The 23,775-nt window shown below is 47.6% G+C and overlaps 1 protein-coding gene across 1 annotated transcript in view; it reads right to left on the reverse strand.

Annotated features, from left to right (window-relative positions):
- Positions 1–22,908, reverse strand: part of TNR (tenascin R) — a 306,854-nt gene extending 283,946 nt beyond the window's left edge. The window contains exon 1 of the mRNA XM_069981701.1: positions 22,745–22,908. The gene's annotated coding sequence lies outside the window, so the exon portion shown is untranslated. The remainder of the gene's footprint in view (positions 1–22,744) is intronic.
- Positions 22,909–23,775: the final 867 nt, after the last annotated feature.

Consider the following 23,775-nt stretch of genomic DNA (forward strand, 5'->3'; position numbering starts at 1 on the left):
GTGTAGTGCATATCCCTAATCCACAGAAGGATGGCGCTATCAATCTCAATCCAAAAAATTGTTTCTAGAAGTTTAAAGTAAATATTCCTCCTTTTGTTTTCTCATCTAAATTCTTGAAGAGAAAGTCCCTCTGCTGCCACCAGTGGCCATGTCAGGAACTGCAGGGTAGCTCAGTTACATACAGTATCACTAGCACTTCTACAAGCAGCACTTATACTAGTGCTCCGCCCCCACTTCCTGTGTTTTGTCCTGGGTGGCTAGAGACAGAAATCCTCTAACAACAGGCAGAGGACAGTGGATTGCAGAGCAGGGAGACTTGGGAGGTGTTTTTCTTGGGTAAGGAGTAATTTTTGGTAAATTAAGTAATTTACAATTCTGTTAGAAATCACACAGGACGTCACATGGAGAGAAATTGCTTGAAACATCATTGACCATTTAAAGGGTTTTTCCATTATTGCTGGTGTTCACATCCCCCACCAGTTTAAATCTAATGGCGGGAAACAAATTTTACTGTTACTGTTTCCAAGACAACCATTCAACCTCCAAAGCTTGTCTTACATAGTAGCTTTTCTGGAGAAGTCTTGGATGTCATACAGTTACCTAGACAACTCTACTCGCTGGTGGATTCTGGAGGGTGATGGGAACACCGGAAACATGGGAAGCACCTTTAAGGTTTTACTGGGCTGACAATATCTGTCTCTAATGGGGAGACATAATATACAGCAGATATACCCTACGGGACCCGGCATCTGACTGTACTGAATGTTTGTGGAGAAGACGTGGGGTCATGTGATTAGTGGGGTCATATAATTAGTGTTGAGCGGAGTTGCTGAATCTGCAACGTTCTCCGCACCTGAACGCTCGGCATCTGACTCCTGGTGTCTGGAGAAGTTGGACGCCATCCTCAGGAGTCCTGGTGGACACAGCTATAGACCATTGGCTGCAGCCATGTCTTCCTGGAAGTCCTAGGGCGGCATCCAACTTCTCTAGCCACCGGGAGTCGAATGCTGAATGTTCAGGTGCGGAGAACGTTGTCGAATCCAAACAGTTTGACATCTCCGCTCATCACGTGTTCTAAGTAAACCGGAATAGAGATAATAGAGGATGAGGCCGCGTTATGTGGAAGAACTAGATCCAGACCCGCGTAGACTGTAACCTACATAGCGGCCACCAGACTGTAGACTGTAACCTACATAGCAGCCACCAGACTGTAAACTGTAACCTACATAGCGGCCACCAGACTGTAACCTACATAGCGGCCACCAGACTGTATACTGTAACCTACATAGCGGCCACCAGACTGTATACTGTAACCTACATAGCGGCCACCAGACTGTAACCTACATAGCGGCCACCAGACTGTAACCTACATAGCGGCCACCAGACTGTATACTGTAACCTACATAGCGGCCACCAGACTGTAAACTGTAACCTACATAGCGGCCACCAGACTGTAAACTGTAACCTACATAGCGGCCACCAGACTGTAGACTGCAACCTACATAGCGGCCACCAGACTGTAACCTACATAGCCGCCAGACTGTATACTGTAACCTACATAGCGGCCACCAGACTGTAGACTGTAATCTACATAGCGGCCACCAGACTGTAAACTGTAACCTACATAGCGGCTGCCAGACTGTAGACTGCAACCTACATAGCGGCCACCAGACTGTAACCTACATAGCGGCCACCAGACTGTAACCTACATAGCGGCCACCAGACTGTAACCTACATAGCGGCCGCCAGACTGTATACTGTAATCTACATAGCGGCCGCCAGACTGTAGACTGTAACCTACATAGTGGCCGCCAGACTGTAGACTGTAGACTAACCTACATAGCGGCCGGCAGACTGTAGACTGTAATCTACATAGCGGCCACCAGACTGTAGACTGTAACCTACATAGCGGCCACCAGACTGTAGACTGTAACCTACATAGCGGCCACCAGACTGTATACTGTAATCTACATAGCGGCCACCAGACTGTAGACTGTAACCTACATAGCGGCCACCAGACTGTAGACTGTAACCTACATAGCGGCCACCAGACTGTATACTGTAATTACATAGCGGCCACCAGACTGTAGACTGTAACCTACATAGCGGCCACCAGACTGTAGACTGTAACCTACATAGCGGCCGCCAGACTGTAGATTGCAACCTACATAGCGGCCACCAGACTGTAACCTACATAGCGGCCACCAGACTGTAGACTGTAACCTACATAGCGGCCACCAGACTGTATACTGTAATCTACATAGCGGCCACCAGACTGTATACTGTAACCTACATAGCGGCCACCAGACTGTATACTGTAACCTACATAGCGGCCACCAGACTGTAGACTGTAACCTACATAGCGGCCACCAGACTGTATACTGTAACCTACATAGCGGCCACCAGACTGTAGACTGTAACCTACATAGCGGCCACCAGACTGTATACTGTAACCTACATAGCGGCCACCAGACTGTAACCTACATAGCGGCCACCAGACTGTAGACTGTAACCTACATAGCGGCCACCAGACTGTAGACTGTAATCTACATAGCGGCCACCAGACTGTAGACTGTAATCTACATAGCGGCCACCAAACTGTATACTGTAACCTACATAGCGGCCGCCAGACTGTAGACTGTAACCTACATAGCGGCCACCAGACTGTAGACTGTAACCTACATAGCGGCCACCAGACTGTATACTGTAATCTACATAGCGGCCACCAGACTGTATACTGTAACCTACATAGCGGCCACCAGACTGTATACTGTAACCTACATAGCGGCCACCAGACTGTAGACTGTAACCTACATAGCGGCCACCAGACTGTATACTGTAACCTACATAGCGGCCACCAGACTGTAGACTGTAACCTACATAGCGGCCACCAGACTGTATACTGTAATCTACATAGCGGCCACCAGACTGTAACCTACATAGCGGCCACCAGACTGTAGACTGTAACCTACATAGCGGCCACCAGACTGTAGACTGTAACCTACATAGCGGCCACCAGACTGTAGACTGTAATCTACATAGCGGCCACCAAACTGTATACTGTAACCTACATAGCGGCCGCCAGACTGTAGACTGTAACCTACATAGCGGCCACCAGACTGTAGACTGTAATCTACATAGCGGCCACCAGATCAGCAGTCCAGCTCTACACTCAGGTTTTGTCTCTTGTGTTTTCCCAAATTTTAATCCGCTAAATCCCCGTCACACGGTTCTCGGTATATAAGCCGCCGCACATGGGGATTATGCAAAGCAGCAATTATCAGGCGCGCGCTAATATCAGGACGGGACAATCCATATTGTCTAATAAGACTATAAGATTCCAGTGTCCTGATTGTGTGGTAAGTAACTATTATAACACAACGTTTGGGGACGTTCCCACCTGAGCGATAAGACCTTCACAGTCCGAGTCATCTAGAAACCCGACCAAACCGGCGCCGAGGCAGCAGCCGAGGCATTACAGGAAGGAATGGGATTCTTGGAGAGGACGTTCTTGCCGCCCATCAGTAGGAGGAAACGTTCGCGCTTGCCGTCCGTCAGTGGGAGGAAACGTTCGCCTCCAGGCCACATTGTACTTTGCAAAACATGAAATTGTGGGTGAAAACACTTTAATCCGGTGATTTGCTATTAGCGGCAGATTTCATTCACCGGCATCAAACCCTTCTGCAGAAACGGCAAACACATCTCCATGACTCTTATGCAGCTGATAGACTTAGTCATGGCAGAGACAGGAAGGTTCTGACAGCGGCGGACAGGCAGATGTTTGGTGGATGCCAATAATGAGAGAGCTGGAAGGAAGAGAAAGGGACTAACAGGTGCGGAGAGGAAATGATAGAATCAATATGACTGGTCAATGGAGAGAATCACCTTGATGATATATATATATATAATATATATCTATATATATATATATATATATATATATATATCTATATATCATCTCAATATATACTTCACCTCTATATATCACATCTCTCTATATATCACCTCTATATCATCTCTTTCTATATATATAACCTCTCTATATATCACATCTCTCTATATATCACCTCTATATCATCTCTCTCTATATATCATCTCAATATATATAACCTCTCTATGTATTACATCTCTCTATATATCACCTATATGTCATCTCTATATATCATCTCTCTTTATATATATCACCTCTCTATATATCACCTCTCTATATATCACCTCTCTATATATCACCTCTCTGGCTGGCAGGGTTGGGGCTATATAACAAGAAGGGGGTGTGGCTGTTTATAGGTCCAGCCCCTAAGGGAATGTCTCATATGTTCATTGGTCCAGACAAAACAGGAGAGGGCTGGGACTATGTGATGTCATGCCTAGAGGAAACCTCCCAAGTGCCCCACCATCGCCCCATCGGTAGTGGCCCCCTCACTAGCCATTCCTGTGCACTCTTTTTGACTGTATTTTTTATTCTAGCTGTTGTATTACTATGGGGACGGCCTCTTACCTGAGCTGCATATAACTGCATGGGCCACAGAGAACAATAGATTCCCATTAATATGAGACAATGACTTGTAGTAAAGATAAACATACACATGTCGGGGGATCACATCGCGTTCTTTCCCTCCTTTTGGAGACTGTGATGGATGTCGGTCATTGTCATCCATCACCCATAGACTAATATGCAATCTGTCCAGTGATTACCTATGACTACCTCAGGATATTTTTTGTCCATTAAACAGATGCCATTGGAGCCAATGGGTGATTGATGTCATTGTTAGGCATCACTTTGATGGATTTGTCACCCATAGGCTACAATGGCATCTCTCATTGCAGATCTGTTTCCCAGATGAATGTGTTGGGTGTTGTACACGGGCGTTTGTCACCAGTAGTCATATAGACATATGGGAGGATAAATTATTATTCTATTATACATGCACAATTGATATTCTTAGGGCACAATCTGATCGAAAGTCATCAGATGGGACCCAAACAATATACAGTACGCTGTCACCTCCCTTGGTTATGGGCTCCATCCAGCTGTCCATGCCATGGACCAGATTATCTAAATTAGCTTTTTTACTGTCACCTCTTGGAGGGCACATTCCTTTAAATGAATGTTCAACCCTTAAAGAGCCTTAAACCACGATTGAGGTTTATTTGACCAGCCAGAATCCCTCCCAGAAGGGACGTGACCCATTTACTCATCCTTTGGTTTGATCTGTAATCCCCAGTCATGTTCCAAGGCTTTCAAGGGTTCAACATTGACTCGAAGGGATTCCAAAAGTTGCTTTTCTCCGAACCTGAACGCTCACCATTTGACTCCCCCATGGCTTCAAAAATTTGATGCCATAGGCTGAATCATTGTTTTTGAGGACTCCTTAGGGCGGTATATATGCTTCAGCAGCCACAGGGAGGTTCAGAGAATGTTACTGAACCCCAACAGTTTGGCATCTCTGCTGACACCATTTATAACTTATACACCAGTTTGGCGATGTCCTACAGGAGAAGCCCCCCCCCTAGAGTTATCCATTTTAAAGGATGCCATAAGATGGAGGTGCATAGTCTCCTACTCTATACTATACTGTACTTCAATTCCTGCAGTATATGGTATGCCAACCAGACAGAGACCTAAAGGGCATGCTTCTGGTCTCCATCTCGCAGCGGGTCCCCATGGAGACGTTTGGCACACTTCTGGTCTCCATCTCGCAGCGGGTCCCCATGGAGACGTTTGGCACGCTTCTGGTCTCCGTCTTGCAGTGGGTCCCCATGGAGATGTTTGGCACTTGGGTTGGGCGCGTTCCTGGCATGAAGACCGTAATGCAACTTCCCCTTATTCTGAGCATTAACATTTCATTTAGGAGCCTGGAACCAGAGACATTTCCCTTTCGTGAAGCCATTTCCTCTGATATGAAGCGATGCAGAAGCCAGATTGAGCTGGCAGTGGTTGGCACATGTCCTGACATGTTCACTTTGGCAACAGCTCAAAAGCTTCGCTGGACATTGGAGTATTCCCACAATTACTGCACCAGCGCTAATTGATCGCTGATTAAATTAAATGAGCAGAGGGAGGCATCGATCAGCTGATCAATCAGTGATGTTCTCGCTTGCCAGGGCTTCGTTAACTTCAAACCAAATGCCGCAGGGTTAATGGGGAGGAGGGACAGCAGCTGCCGGTGGCGGCTGACAGGAAATGCAGACCACACAGCAGAGGGCAGCCTCGCGTGCTAACCTCTGCTTTATGGCTCCACACTCTATGTGATACGGAAACTGCTGAACTCCCAACTACAATATGGAAATCCTCTGCAGCGTCTGCTGAATAAGCTGCAGAACAGATGGTAATATATTGTAATCAGATCCCTTCAACCTTTCATGTTATGGAGAGATAGGAGATGGCCAACTATGGATCACTCCCAGTAAACATGCCGGCCGCTGCTTGGCGTCTTGTCGACAGGAGGATGGATCGTCGCCTTTGTTATAATTAATGTGACGCTATTAGCAGCCTATGTCTCCTAGCAGGCAATGGTGGGTGGGCTGGGAGAGAAGGCTAGTTACGTGTCCATCAGTATAATGTGGCGGCAGGCGGTTATCAGTTACAAGCTGTCACATATTAATGACATATGGCGGCATTGAAAAGAATTGTTTACTCCGTTTTCACACAACCCACCCATGTTCAGATATTATATTCGGCCACATATAGATATAGTAACACCCCCCCCCCCCCCCCCATAGGGTGCAGAGGGGCCACAAAGAGAAACTGCTTCTTTGGAGGACACAAGTCTATACATTACACAACCAGCCCATTGATGTCATTGGACACCATGCAATGCTTTATATTCCCTGTGGAGGCGCTGCAGGGGAACTGACTACATGCTGCAAATTATAGCGGAATAATGGTGTAGCATCGGCGAAGCACAGCGGCCCTGACTTATCAATACACAGAGAGTGCAGACTAGACAGTCCAAAGATGGTGCCCTAGGCTGTCTCATACATCTGATGCACCTATGTTCACACTACGTAAGCTACGTAGTAATCACGGCCGTTGTTGCATATTTGCAACAACGCCCATGATTGCTACATCGCTTACATAGTGCTGCCTTCTATGGAATCCCAGCCGGAGTGTATACACATAGTACATACAGTATCTACATACACATAGTATACACTCCGGCCAGGATCCCTAGCGGCGCCACAAGAAACTGACATGTCACTATTCAGTGAATAGCGGCCGCAGAGAACCTGTCAGTTCTCACAACGGAGCGTGCTGCTCCGGCCACACGCTCCATTGTGTGCAGCGGGGAAATCAGATGTGGGTGTGCACGGATGAGCCCACATCCGAATACAGCAGCGGTAAAGATCCTCCGGACGGTGTCTTACAAAGTGGGAACATAGCCTTAGACTGTCTAGTGTGAGTTTAGTATTAGTTGTCTTACTGGACTCCAAAAAACGCCCTATTCCTTCCCCAAAAAAAAATAAAAAATTTTTTTACCACTTTAGGGCCCTATTCCACCGGACGATTATCGTTTGCATAATCATTAACGATCTCAAACGACCACTATTGCGAAAGACCTGAAAACGTTTACTCATTTCCATGGAACGATAATTGTTACTTATGATCGTAATTGCGATAGTTTTTTCTTCGCTATTTATTCGCTTTTGCGTTCGTATCTATTGCGAACGACTGAACGATGTCTTATTCAATGTGAACGATTTGTGAACGTTTTGCAAACGAGCAACGATAAAAATAGGTCCAGGTCTTATAAAGCGATCAACGATTTCTCGTTCGGTCGTTTATCGTTAACTGCATTTCAACCGAACGATTATCGTTTAGATTCGAACGATTTAACGATAATCTGAAAGATAATCGTCCGGTGGAATAGGGCCCTTACACTGCCAACAAACAACGGCTTTTGGACCTGATGTAACAAGTTATGGCGGCAGCTGGCGCACAATCTGCAGCTTCTGTTACCAGCGTATATATAAGTGATGTATAAGATACAAGACCAGCACGTGAAAGGTATTATAATCTCTGATACTATTGCCCCCTATATCTCCCAATGATACTATAGCCCCTATCTTACCCCTATGATACTATAACCCCTTATCTTACCCCTATGATACTATAGCCCCTATCTTACCCCTATGATACTATAACCCCTTATCTTACCCCTATGATACTATAGCCCCTTATCTTACCCCTATGATACTATAGCCCCTTATCTTACCCCTATGATACTATAATCCCTTATCTTACCCCTATGATACTATCGCCCCCTATCTTACCCCTATGATACTATCGCCCCCTATCTTACCCCTATGATACTATCGCCCCTTATCTTACCCCTATGATACTATAGCCCCTATCTTACCCATATGATACTATAACCCCTTATCTTACCCCTATGATACTATAACCCCCTATCTTACCCCTATGATACTATAACCCGTTATCTTACCCCTATGATACTATAGCCCCTATCTTACCCCTATAATGTTATAACCCCCTATCTTACCCCTATGATACCATCGCCCCTTATCTTACCCCTATGATACTATAGCCCCTATCTTACCCCTATGATATTATAACCCCCTATCTTACCCCTATGATACTATAACCCCTTATCTTACCCCTATGATACTATAGCCCCTATCTTACCCCTATAATGTTATAACCCCCTATCTTACCCCTATAATGTTATAACCCCCTATCTTACCCCTATGATACTATAACCCCTTATCTTACCCCTATGATATTATAACCCCCTATCTTACCCCTATGATACTATAACCCCTTATCTTACCCCTATGATATTATAACCCCCTATCTTACCCCTATGATACTATAGCCCCTTATCTTACCCCTATGATATTATAACCCCCTATCTTACCCCTATGATACTATAACCCCTTATCTTACCCCTATGATATTATAACCCCTTATCTTACCCCTATGATATTATAACCCCCTATCTTACCCCTATGATACTATAGCCCCTTATCTTACCCCTATGATATTATCGCCCCCTATCCCCCCTATTGTCCCCCTACATTATATACAGTGTGTAGATGCTCAGTTGTGTCCGTCCGTCCACCTAATTTGCAGCCTTCTCTTAATGGACAGGGCCGTATTGAATACCAATTCCTATGTATAATAAATTACAGCATTGACTTGTATTCCCCGCAGACCCTTAAACCTGTTACCGGCTTCTCTAATCATCATCCGCCCTATTGAAGTCCTTTCCAATATTCTAGAAGGTCACTCATCCATCGCGGCTCCGGCGCTCGTGCCGCCATTCATCTCAGCTTCACCGCAACGTTTCCTTTCACAATCAGCAGATTTCCACATCTAAAATTCTAAGACTTCTGTAGTGTAATGTATTCGCACCGGCCGCACAACCCTCAAGCCATAAAAAAAAGCAAATTATGTAAAAAACAGATAAAAGCTGAAGATAGAGCAAATCAATGGCAAAGAGATTACACCAATCCCCGAAATCTTCTTCAAGTATATAAATAGAAAAAAGGTTACGAAGAATGAGGCGGCCGTGTACAGTCTGACACAGTGCTCTCTGCTGCCACCTCTGTCCATGTCAGGAACTGTCCAGAGCAGCAGCAAATCCCCATAGAAAACCTCTCCTGCTCTGGACAGTTCCTGACATGGACAGAGGTGGCAGCAGAGAGCACTGTGTCAGACCAGAGAGTATACACTACTACCCGCAGGACATACAGCAGCTGATAAGTACTGGAAGACTGGAGATTTTTAAATAGAAGTAAATTACAAATCTTTGACAACAACTAACAAATATTTCAAGACATTGTTTTCCACTGGAGTACCCCTTTAAATGTTGCCTGCCCAAACCCAGAACATATGCAGCATTCCCATTATACAGGCCATCCCCCGGGTCAGGATGGCGTTCACCCCTGGGTTCTGAGGGAATGAAGTACAGTGATGGACAGACCATATTACCAATATTCACAAAAGGGTCAATGGGGGGGGGGAGGGGGTGATAATAGGCCTGTATATTTAAAGGGAACTTCCTAGGTGTAAAAGCTGAGCTGTGATTGGTTGTTATCTGAGCATTGTGCAGAGTCTTGAAGATCAGAGCAGGAGAAAGATTAAGCAGAGCTGGAGCTGCGTCAGATGCAATGACCCCGTAATGAGCAGCATAGGGAGTCAATATCATAACAAGGGACATATAGATAGAACACAGATAGCCGAGTCCCTATAACTAGGATTACATCAGTGATCAATACTCAGGTCTCCTCCATACCCAGCGACTATATCTGTAACAGGGAGCCTGAAGCTTCACCTCCAGGATTCTCCAGTATAATAGCAGCCACTGTGTCATGTGACCTCCATGAAGGGTCGGCTGTGGCCGGATATATTCCTGGAGTGTAATATTATTACAGGTTACACTCACTGGATCTCATGGCCGCTCGCTGATCCGGGGATTAATGCTGATTGACAGTTCCACAAGGAAAATTGTCTGCGGCCTCCTGGGAGTTTTCTTACCTCGGGGTCAGCGCTGCGGGATAATAGGAGAGACTCGTCTCAGTCTTACAAACTATATCACCATGGAAGTCCTTAAAGGGATTTCAGGAAAAAAGTAACAGTCTCCAGAAATTCAGAAATTTATTCTAAACTAATTGAATTCGCTGCAAATTTACCCCAATTTTCATGATCCAAATGGACTGACAGGGACTCCTATACTGACAGGGACTCCTATAATGACAGGGACTCCTATAATGACAGGGACTCCTATACTGACAGGGACGCCTATACTGACAGGGACTCCTATACTGACAGGGACTCCTATAATGACAGGGACTCCTATACTGACAGGGACGCTTATACTGACAGGGACTCCTATAAGGACAGGGACTCCTATAAGGACAGGGACTCCTATAAGGACAGGGACTCCTATAAGGACAGGGACTCCTATAAGGACAGGGACTCCTATAAGGACAGGGACTCCTATACTGACAGGGACTCCTATACTGACAGGGACTCCTATATTGACTCCTATAATGACAGGGATTCCTATAATGACAGGGACTCCTATAATGACAGGGACTCCTATAATGACAGGGACGCCTATACTGACAGGGACGCCTATAATGACAGGGACTCCTATACTGACTCCTATAATGACAGGGATTCCTATAATGACAGGGACTCCTATAATGACAGGGACTCCTATACTGACAGGGACGCCTATACTGACAGGGACGCCTATAATGACAGGGACTCCTATACTGACTCCTATAATGACAGGGACTCCTATACTGACTCCTATAATGACAGGGACTCCTATACTGACTCCTATAATGACAGGGACTCCTATACTGACTCCTATAATGACAGGGACTCCTATACTGACTCCTATAATGACAGGGACTCCTATACTGACAGGGACTCCTATACTGACAGGGACTCCTATATTGACTCCTATAATGACAGGGATTCCTATAATGACAGGGACTCCTATAATGACAGGGACTCCTATAATGACAGGGACTCCTATAATGACTCCTATAATGACAGGGACTGCTATAATGACTCCTCAGTACACAGGAGCAGGGACATCTGTCTTTATAGATGTCCCTGCTCCTGTACTGGCAAATCAGATTCAGATTCAAGTCATGTGGGCCGGCCGATTTAAGTGACTGTACTCTTGTCGATGAGGATACATCTAACATAGCCTTATATCAGTTATTTACTCATCTACAGCACAGGGGCGTATACAAGGGGTGCACAGGGGGGTGCACAGCTGCTGACCAATCAGCATTCATCTTCACTGAACCAGTCTGTGCAGAGCAGAGTGTCAGCTGACATCAGCGCTTCCCCATACACAGTACAGTAACCTGCTGAGTGCTGCCCCATACACAGTACAGTAACCTGCTGAGCACTGTCCCATACACAGTACAGTAACCTGCTGAGCGCTGCTCCATACACAGTACAGTAACCTGCTGAGCGCTGCCCCATACACAGTACAGTAACCTGCTGAGCGATGCCCCATACACAGTACAGTAACCTGCTGAGTGCTGCCCCATACACAGTACAGTAACCTGCTGAGTGCTGCCCCATACACAGTACAGAAACCTGCTGAGTGCTGCCCCATACACAGTACAGTAACCTGCTGAGTGCTGCCCCATACACAGTACAGTAACCTGCTGAGTGCTCTCCCATACACAGTACAGTAACCTGCTGAGCGATGCCCCATACACAGTACAGTAACCTGCTGAGTGCTGCCCCATACACAGTACAGTAACCTGCTGAGCGCTGCCCCATACACAGTACAGTAACCTGCTGAGCACTGCCCCATACACAGTACAGTAACCTGCTGAGCGCTGCCCCATACACAGTACAGTAACCTGCTGAGTGCTGCCCCATACACAGTACAGTAACCTGCTGAGCGCTGCCCCATACACAGTACAGTAACCTGCTGAGCGCTGCCCCATACACAGTACAGTAACCTGCTGAGTGCTGCTCCATACACAGTACAGTAACCTGCTGCGTGCTGCCCCATACACAGTACAGTAACCTGCTGAGTGCTGCCCCCTACACAGTACAGTAACCTGCTGAGCACTGCCCCATACACAGTACAGTAACCTGCTGAGCACTGCCCCATACACAGTACAGTAACCTGCTGAGTGCTGCTCCATACACAGTACAGTAACCTGCTGAGCGCTGCCCCATACACAGTACAGTAACCTGCTGAGTGCTGCCCCATACACAGTACAGTAACCTGCTGAGCGCTGCCCCATACACAGTACAGTAACCTGCTGAGTGCTGCCCCATACACAGTACAGTAACCTGCTGAGTGCTGCCCCATACACAGTACAGTAACCTGCTGAGTGCTGCTCCATACACAGTGATGGTGATGGAGTCCGGGCCCGGGATATCTATACTAATCTTTTCCCTGCTATATACTTGCAGACAGTTTCCGTACATCTGTTATTATACAGAACAATCACTCGCACAGATCTGTTTTTGTTTATTACTTTTGGAGGCAGAAGGAATCGGACGTATTTCTCACGGCCGGGACGTTCCCTCCTCTCATCATATCACAGGGAAGCGGCAGGAAAACACGGAGCCGGGAAGCAGGTTCTCTCAGTTCTAGTTCACAGCATAATATTTATTCCTGCAGTTACCAGCAAAATAAATCTGCGAGAAAGGAGCGAGTAACTATATTATTTCATGTCCTTAATCTACTGCGACTTAATGAACTGAGGACAAAGGAGAAAAGACGGGAACGGCGGAGGAAAGTATCCAGACAGCGCTCCATCACAAAATCAGAGAGAGAACAAAGGAGTCTGTGACTAAAGAGGAAGAGGATGCTGGGACTGGCGGAAAAGATTATGCTGTCTACAGGGGAGTGAGGATAGCCATGTATACAGAGGGCGGAAGGATAGCCATGTATACAGAGGGCGGGAGGATAGCCATGTATACAGAGGGCAGAAGGATAGCCATGTATACAGAAGGCGGGAGGATAGCCATGTATACAGAGGGGGGGAGGATAGCCATGTATACAGAGGGCGGGAGGATAGCCATGTATACAGAGGGCGGGAGGATAGCCATGTATACAGAAGGCGGGAGGATAGCCATGTATACAGAGGGCGAGAGGATAGCCATGTATACAGAGGGCGGGAGGATAGCCATGTATACAGAGGGCGGGAGGATAGCCATGTATACACAGGGCGGAAGGATAGCCATGTATACAGAAGGCGGGAGGATAGCCATGTATACAGAGGGCAGGAGGATAGCCATGTATACAGGGCGGGAAGATAGCCATGTATACAGAAGGCGGGAGAGTAGCCATGTATACAGAGGGCGGGAGGATAGCCATGTATACAGAGGGCGGGAGGATAGCCATGTATACAGAGGGCGGAAAGATAGCCATGTATACAGAAGGCGGGAGGATAGCCATGTATACAGAGGGAGGGAGGATAGCCATGTATACAGGGCGGGAGGATAGCCATGTATACAGAAGGCGGGAAGGTAGCCATGTATACAGAGGGCGGGAGGATAGCCATGTATACAGAGGGCTGAAGGATAGCCATGTATACAGAAGGCGGGAGGATAGCCATGTATACAGAGGGCGGGAGGATAGCCATGTATACAGAGGGCGGGAGGATAGCCATGTATACAGAAGGCGGGAGGGTAGCCATGTATACAGAAGGCGGGAGGATAGCCATGTATACAGAAGGCGGGAGGATAGCCATGTATACAGAAGGCGGAGGCATACACCAAGGCTACTATAGCTCCAGTATACAGGCAGCAGAGTAGAGTGACTGGGAGTACAGACCATTACAGGACACAGCGGACTGGGAGTACAGACCATTACAGGACACAGCGGACTGGGAGTACAGACCATTACAGGACACACAGGACTGGGAGTACAGACCATTACAGGACACAGCGGACTGGGAGTACAGACCATTACAGGACACAGCGGACTGGGATTACAGACCATTACAGGACACAGCGGACTGGGAGTACAGACCATTACAGGACACAGCGGACTGGGAGTACAGACCATTACAGGACACACAGGACTGGGAGTACAGACCATTACAGGACACACAGGACTGGGAGTACAGACCATTACAGAACACACAGGACTGGGAGTACAGACCATTACAGGACACAGCGGACTGGGAGTACAGACCATTACAGGACACACAGGACTGGGAGTACAGACCATTACAGGACACAGCGGACTGGGAGTACAGACCATTACAGGACACAGCGGACTGGGATTACAGACCATTACAGGACACAGCGGACTGGGAGTACAGACCATTACAGGACACAGCGGACTGGGAGTACAGACCATTACAGGACACACAGGACTGGGAGTACAGACCATTACAGGACACACAGGACTGGGAGTACAGACCATTACAGAACACACAGGACTGGGAGTACAGACCATTACAGGACACAGCGGACTGGGAGTACAGACCATTACAGGACACACAGGACTGGGAGTACAGACCATTACAGGACACACCGGACTGAGAGTACAGACCATTACAGGACACAGCGGACTGGGAGTACAGACTATTACAGGACACACAGGACTGGGAGTACAGACCATTACAGGACACAGCGGACTGGGAGTACAGACCATTACAGGACACAGCGGACTGGGAGTACAGACCATTACAGGACACAGCGGACTGGGAGTACAGACCATTACAGGACACACAGGACTGGGAGTACAGACCATTACAGGACACAGCGGACTGGGAGTACAGACCATTACAGGACACAGCGGACTGGGAGTACAGACCATTACAGGACACAGCGGACTGGGAGTACAGACCATTACAGGACACACAGGACTGGGATTACAGACCATTACAGGACACAGCGGACTGGGAGTGCAGACCATTACAGGACACACAGGACTGGGAGTACAGACCATTACAGGACAGATGACTGGGAGTACAGACCATTACAGGACACACCGGACTGGGAGTACAGACCATTACAGGACACACAGGACTGGGATTACAGACCATTACAGGACACAGCGGACTGGGAGTACAGACCATTACAGGACACAGCGGACTGGGAGTACAGACCATTACAGGACACACAGGACTGGGAGTACAGACCATTACAGGACACACAGGACTGGGAGTACAGACCATTACAGGACACAGCGGACTGGGAGTACAGACCATTACAGGACACAGCGGACTGGGAGTACAGACCATTACAGGACACAGCGGACTAGGAGTACAGACCATTACAGGACAGATGACTGGGAGTACAGACCATTACAGGACACACCGGACTGGGAGTACAGACCATTACAGGACACACAGGACTGGGATTACAGACCATTACAGGACACAGCGGACTGGGAGTACAGACCATTACAGGACACAGCGGACTGGGAGTACAGACCATTACAGGACACACAGGACTGGGAGTACAGACCATTACAGGACACACAGGACTGGGAGTACAGACCATTACAGGACACAGCGGACTGGGAGTACAGACCATTACAGGACACAGCGGACTGGGAGTACAGACCATTACAGGACACAGCGGACTGGGATTACAGACCATTACAGGACACAGTGGACTGGGAGTACAGACCATTACAGGACACACAGGACTGGGAGTACAGACCATTACAGGACACAGCGGACTGGGATTACAGACCATTACAGGACACAGCGGACTGGGAGTACAGACCATTACAGGACACACAGGACTGGGAGTACAGACCATTACAGGACACAGCGGACTGGGAGTACAGACCATTACAGGACACAGCGGACTGGGAGTACAGACCATTACAGGACACAGCGGACTGGGAGTACAGACCATTACAGGACACAGCGGACTGGGAGTACAGACCATTACAGGACACAGCGGACTAGGAGTACAGACCATTACAGGACACAGCGGACTGGGAGTACAGACCATTACAGGACACACAGGACTGGGATTACAGACCATTACAGGACACAGCGGACTGGGAGTGCAGACCATTACAGGACACACAGGACTGGGAGTACAGACCATTACAGGACAGATGACTGGGAGTACAGACCATTACAGGACACACCGGACTGGGAGTACAGACCATTACAGGACACACAGGACTGGGATTACAGACCATTACAGGACACAGCGGACTGGGAGTACAGACCATTACAGGACACAGCGGACTGGGAGTACAGACCATTACAGGACACACAGGACTGGGAGTACAGACCATTACAGGACACACAGGACTGGGAGTACAGACCATTACAGGACACAGCGGACTGGGAGTACAGACCATTACAGGACACACAGGACTGGGAGTACAGACCATTACAGGACACAGCGGACTGGGAGTACAGACCATTACAGGACACACAGGACTGGGAGTACAGACCATTACAGGACACACCGGACTGAGAGTACAGACCATTACAGGACACAGCGGACTGGGAGTACAGACTATTACAGGACACACAGGACTGGGAGTACAGACCATTACAGGACACAGCGGACTGGGAGTACAGACCATTACAGGACACAGCGGACTGGGAGTACAGACCATTACAGGACACAGCGGACTAGGAGTACAGACCATTACAGGACACAGCGGACTGGGAGTACAGACCATTACAGGACACACAGGACTGGGATTACAGACCATTACAGGACACAGCGGACTGGGAGTGCAGACCATTACAGGACACACAGGACTGGGAGTACAGACCATTACAGGACAGATGACTGGGAGTACAGACCATTACAGGACACACCGGACTGGGAGTACAGACCATTACAGGACACACAGGACTGGGATTACAGACCATTACAGGACACAGCGGACTGGGAGTACAGACCATTACAGGACACAGCGGACTGGGAGTACAGACCATTACAGGACACACAGGACTGGGAGTACAGACCATTACAGGACACACAGGACTGGGAGTACAGACCATTACAGGACACAGCGGACTGGGAGTACAGACCATTACAGGACACAGCGGACTGGGAGTACAGACCATTACAGGACACAGCGGACTAGGAGTACAGACCATTACAGGACAGATGACTGGGAGTACAGACCATTACAGGACACACCGGACTGGGAGTACAGACCATTACAGGACACACAGGACTGGGATTACAGACCATTACAGGACACAGCGGACTGGGAGTACAGACCATTACAGGACACAGCGGACTGGGAGTACAGACCATTACAGGACACACAGGACTGGGAGTACAGACCATTACAGGACACAGCGGACTGGGAGTACAGACCATTACAGGACACAGCGGACTGGGAGTACAGACCATTACAGGACACAGCGGACTGGGATTACAGACCATTACAGGACACAGTGGACTGGGAGTACAGACCATTACAGGACACACAGGACTGGGAGTACAGACCATTACAGGACACAGCGGACTGGGATTACAGACCATTACAGGACACAGCGGACTGGGAGTACAGACCATTACAGGACACACAGGACTGGGAGTACAGACCATTACAGGACACAGCGGACTGGGAGTACAGACCATTACAGGACAGATGACTGGGAGTACAGGCCATATTCCCATTGGATGAACGCTTGGAGGAATAGTCAGACTTCGTTTTCTAGAACCTGCTTTATTGCTTTATTCCACATCAGATAATGGAGAAACCATCGGGAAGTATAAGATGATTTTGCTATAAATTTTAAATCAGAATTTGCCGTTGCTATTGAAGGATGTGTAATTTGCAGTCATTCTCTGCTACCCATTGCCTGTAGTAGGAGTATACATGCCATGTGCTAGTGACTACTCCTCCCATCATCCTCCATTCCCTATACATGTGGTCCAGCTGTATCCCAGTATTATCAATGAGACTTTCCATACACAGGAGCTCAGTGCACAGAATGTTATATTCATCCAATGGTGCAAGAAATTCAGAGAGCAAAGTCCTGGGAGGACAACCAGTAAGACCATCTAATCCCATTCCATCCACCATCAGAGCCCGGGGTAGTGCCCGATCCTTTACCTCCAAACACTTGAATATAAATGTAATCTGAATATCACCATCCGTCGCTCCCATTATCTTCTGCAATTAGTCAGGAGAGGTTCTTAGTGGTTCCCTGCTGTTTCCTTCCTAAGTCTGAGAATGGAGAAGGCAGAATGAAGGATGGGAGGCTTCTCTCCATATCCCATAACTTCTCATTCATTCATTCACTTCCCTCCGATTACACCGCTACATGTTCTATATATCATCTCACAGATATCAAGTCACCTTCAAAACTAGAGGAAGAGCGGGCATGTTACATTGTCAATGTAATGAATAGGCCTGAGAGATGCCCTGATGAATATTCAGATGTGCAATGATTATGTGCAGAGCCAAGTCTGATGACAGGGAGCCAGCTATCTGCCATATACAGGATATTAGGGATGAGACAACCCCGGCATCAGTGCACTGTAATAAACACTCTACCCATAGCCGGGAAGGTTAGACCAGCAACAAGGAGCTCCTAACATAAAGAGAATGATGTCCAGATGGGTTTCTGAATGTGCAAAGTGCTTGTGCTACCATGATCAAAGTCCAGAGCAAACAAGTCACCTGTATGCTGTATATGCACCTATCCGGCTCACCATAACACAGAAGGGACCTGTATGCTGTATATGCACCTATCCGGCTCACCATAACACAGAAGGGACCTGTATGCTGTATATGCACCTATCCGGCTCACCATAACACAGAAGGGACCTGTATGCTGTATATCCCCCCTATGCGGCTCACCATAACACAGAAGGGACCTGTATGCGGTATATGCACCTATCCGGCTCACCATAACACAGAAGGGACCTGTATGCTGTATATCCCCCCTATGCGGCTCACCATAACACAGAAGGGACCTGTATGCGGTATATGCACCTATCCGGCTCACCATAACACAGAAGGGACCTGTATGCTGTATATGCACCTATCCGGCTCACCATAGCAGAGAAGGGACCTGTATGCTGTATATGCACCTATCCGGCTCACCATAACACAGAAGGGACCTGTATGCGGTATATGCACCTATCCAGCTCACCATAGCAGAGAAGGGACCTGTATGCTGTATATGCACCTATCCGGCTCACCATAACACAGAAGGGACCTGTATACTGTATATGCACCTATGCGGCTCACCATAACACAGAAGGGACCTGTATGCTGTATATGCACCTATCCAGCTCACCATAGCAGAGAAGGGACCTGTATGCTGTATATGCACCTATCCAGCTCACCATAACACAGAAGGGACCTGTATGCTGTATATGCACCTATCCAGCTCACCATAGCAGAGAAGGGACCTGTATGCTGTATATGCACCTATCCAGCTCACCATAACACAGAAGGGACCTGTATGCTGTATATGCACCTATCCAGCTCACCATAGCAGAGAAGGGACCTGTATGCTGTATATGCACCTATCCAGCTCACCATAACACAGAAGGGACCTGTATGCTGTATATGCACCTATCCAGCTCACCATAACACAGAAGGGACCTGTATGCTGTATATCCCCCCTATGCGGCTCACCATAACACAGAAGGGACCTGTATGCTGTATATGCACCTATCCAGCTCACCATAGCAGAGAAGGGACCTGTATGCTGTATATGCACCTATCCAGCTCACCATAGCAGAGAAGGGACCTGTATGCTGTATATGCACCTATCCGGCTCACCATAGCAGAGAAGGGACCTGTATGCTGTATATGCACCTATCCGGCTCACCATAACACAGAAGGGACCTGTATGCTGTATATGCACCTATCCAGTTCACCATAACACAGAAGGGACCTGTATGCTGTATATGCACCTATCCGGCTCACCATAACACAGAAGGGACCTGTATACTGTATATTCAGCTATCCAGCTCACCATAACACAGAAGGGACCTGTATGCGGTATATGCACCTATCCAGCTCACCATAACACAGAAGGGACCTGTATGCTGTATATGCACCTATCCAGCTCACCATAGCAGAGAAGGGACCTGTATGCTGTATATTCAGCTATCCAGCTCACCATAACACAGAAGGGACCTGTATACTGTATATGCACCTATCCAGCTCACCATAACACAGAAGGGACCTGTATACTGTATATCCCCCCTATGCGGCTCACCATAACACAGAAGGGACCTGTATGCTGTATATGCACCTATCCGGCTCACCATAACAGAGAAGGGACCTGTATACTGTATATGCACCTATGCGGCTCACCATAACACAGAAGGGACCTGTATGCTGTATATGCACCTATTCGGCTCACCATAGCAGAGAAGGGACCTGTATGCTGTATATGCACCTATTCGGCTCACCATAACACAGAAGGGACCTGTATGCTGTATATGCACCTATTCGGCTCACCATAGCAGAGAAGGGACCTGTATGCTGTATATGCACCTATCCGGCTCACCATAGCAGAGAAGGGACCTGTATACTGTATATCCCCCCTATCCGGCTCACCATAACACAGAAGGGACCTGTATGCTGTATATGCACCTATCCGGCTCACCATAGCAGATAAGGGACCTGTATACTGTATATCCCCCCTATCCGGCTCTCCGGGACCTGTATACCTTATATCCCCCCTATCCGGCTCTCCATAGCAGAGAAGGGACCTGTATACTGTATATCCCCCCTATCCGGCTCTCCGGGACCTGTATACTGTATATCCCCCTTATCCGGCTCTCCGGGACCTGTATACTGTATATCCCCCCTATCCGGCTCTCCATAGCAGAGAAGGGACCTGTATACTGCATATCCCCCCTATCCGGCTCTCCGGGACCTGTATACTGTATATCCCCCCTATCCGGCTCTCCATAGCAGAGAAGGGACCTGTATACTGTATATCCCCCTATCCGGCTCTCCGGGACCTGTATACTGTATACCCCCCTATCCAGCAATCGTTCAGCCGCTATCTAACACAGCTGACTACATAGAGAAGTAGAGAGCACAGACTGACTATACACATAGAGAAGTAGAGAGCACAGACTGACTATACACATAGAGAAGTAGAGAGCACAGACTGACTATACACATAGAGAAGTAGAGAGCACAGACTGACTATACACATAGAGAAGTAGAGAGCACAGACTGACTATACACATAGAGAAGTAGAGAGCACAGACTGACTATACACATAGAGAAGTAGAGAGCACAGACTGACTATACACATAGAGAAGTAGAGAGCACAGACCTGGTGCAGTTTTTTCTGCTTCTCTCTCAGCATTTTGGAGCAGATTGGATCAATATGAAACTCTCCTTCAGCTGCTGCCAGCTATCTCTATCTATCTCTATAGTAAATTGCTTTCTATCCCCCTCATATATCCTATTAGCTGAATAGAAACTTGAATACAGTGGATGTGACTGGAGTTATAGGGGGGATCAGACTGGGGGATATTTACTGAAATTACACAAATTCTAAAGACAATATTATGATAAAGTAAGAATAACATTCAATAATAACAATGCAATGTGATACAATGTAGCAGCCTAACTCTTCCATGGATATAGTGCCCATTATAGGATACAACTATAGTGTCCATGGATATAGTGCCCAGTATAGAATACAACTATAGTGCCCATGGATATAGTGCCCATGGATATAGTGCCCATTATAGGATACAACTATAGTGCCCATGGATATAGTGCCCATTATAGGATACAACTATAGTGCCCATGGATATAGTGCCCATGGATATAGTGCCCAGTATAGGATACCACTATAGTGCCCATGGATATAGTGCCCAGTATAGGATACAACTATAGTGCCCATGGATATAGTGCCCAGTATAGGATACCACTATAGTGCCCATGGATATAGTGCCCAGTATAGGATACCACTATAGTGCCCATGGATATAGTGCCCAGTATAGGATACCACTATAGTGCCCATGGATATAGTGCCCAGTATAGGATACCACTATAGTGCCCATGGATATAGTGCCCATGGATATAGTGCCCAGTATAAGATACCACTATAGGCAGCCTGTCATGGATCTATCCTCTCCAGCCACATAGCAGGTAACACTTCTCGCCTCCAACCTTAATGCCATGGCCACTTAGATGCCAGCTGTCATGCATTCCTATTGGACATCCCATGCTGGATGTGGAGGATCCCATTGTCAGCAATGGGCAGGATACATGAGCGCTGTCCAGGGTGCTGCAAGGAATCAGCAAAGCAGAAGCAGAAGTAGTGGAGAACTCACCCGGCTGGGAGGGCTGCTCTGGGATGGATGGAGCACAGATTCCGCTTGGAGGGTGGTGAGCTTGTTCAGCAGCTTCTACACAATCCAGCAGTATTGGGGTCTCCCAGTCCCCCAGCTTCCTTGCAGGCACAGGGCTGTAGCACTGGGGATCTGTTGCAGCAGCTTTCTCCTATCTCAGTGCACTGTGCAGCTGTAGATGATCCTGCTGGGGTTTATTAGAGTGCAGAGCCCAGCACTGTCATCCTGCTTCTCCCTGTCAGCCCTTCAGCTCTGCTCAGTCTAGCATGGCCCCCTAGTGGACGAACTCAGATGGATGCAGCTCAGTCACCCTCACAGCAAAGCTCCATGCCCCAGCTGCTGATCCTCTGCTGAGAGCTGGACCTGGGGCTGGCAGGGATTAACTTGGGAAATTGGGGTATATGAGGGGTATATAAGGGGTATATGTGGGGTATATGAGGGGTATATGTGGGGTATATGTGGGGTATATGTGGGGTATATGTGGGGTATATGTGGGGTATATGAGGGGTATATGTGGGATATATGTGGGGTATATGAGGTATATATGTGGGGTATATGTGGGATATATGAGGGGTATATGTGGGGTATATGAGGAGTATATATGGGGTATATGTGGGGTATATGTGGGATATATGTGGGGTATATGTGGGGTATATGTGGGGTGTATGTGAGGTATATGTGGGGTATATGTGGTGTATATGAGGTGTATATGTGGGGTATATGTGGGGTATATGAGGTGTATATGTGGGGTATATGTGGGGTATATGTGAGGTATATGAGGTGTATATGTGGGGTATATGTGGGGTATATGAGGTGTATATGAGGTGTATATGTGGGGTATATGTGGGGTATATGTGAGGTATATGAGGTGTATATGTGGGGTATATGTGGGGTATATGTGGGGTATATGTGGGTATATAAGGGTATATGTGGGGTATATGTGGGGTATATGTGGGGTATATGAGGTATATATGTGGGGTATATGAGGTGTATATGTGGGGTATACTGTATGT

Source organism: Dendropsophus ebraccatus, chromosome 8 (assembly GCF_027789765.1).
Source record: "Dendropsophus ebraccatus isolate aDenEbr1 chromosome 8, aDenEbr1.pat, whole genome shotgun sequence".
In the NCBI taxonomy this organism is placed as follows: domain Eukaryota; kingdom Metazoa; phylum Chordata; class Amphibia; order Anura; family Hylidae; genus Dendropsophus; species Dendropsophus ebraccatus.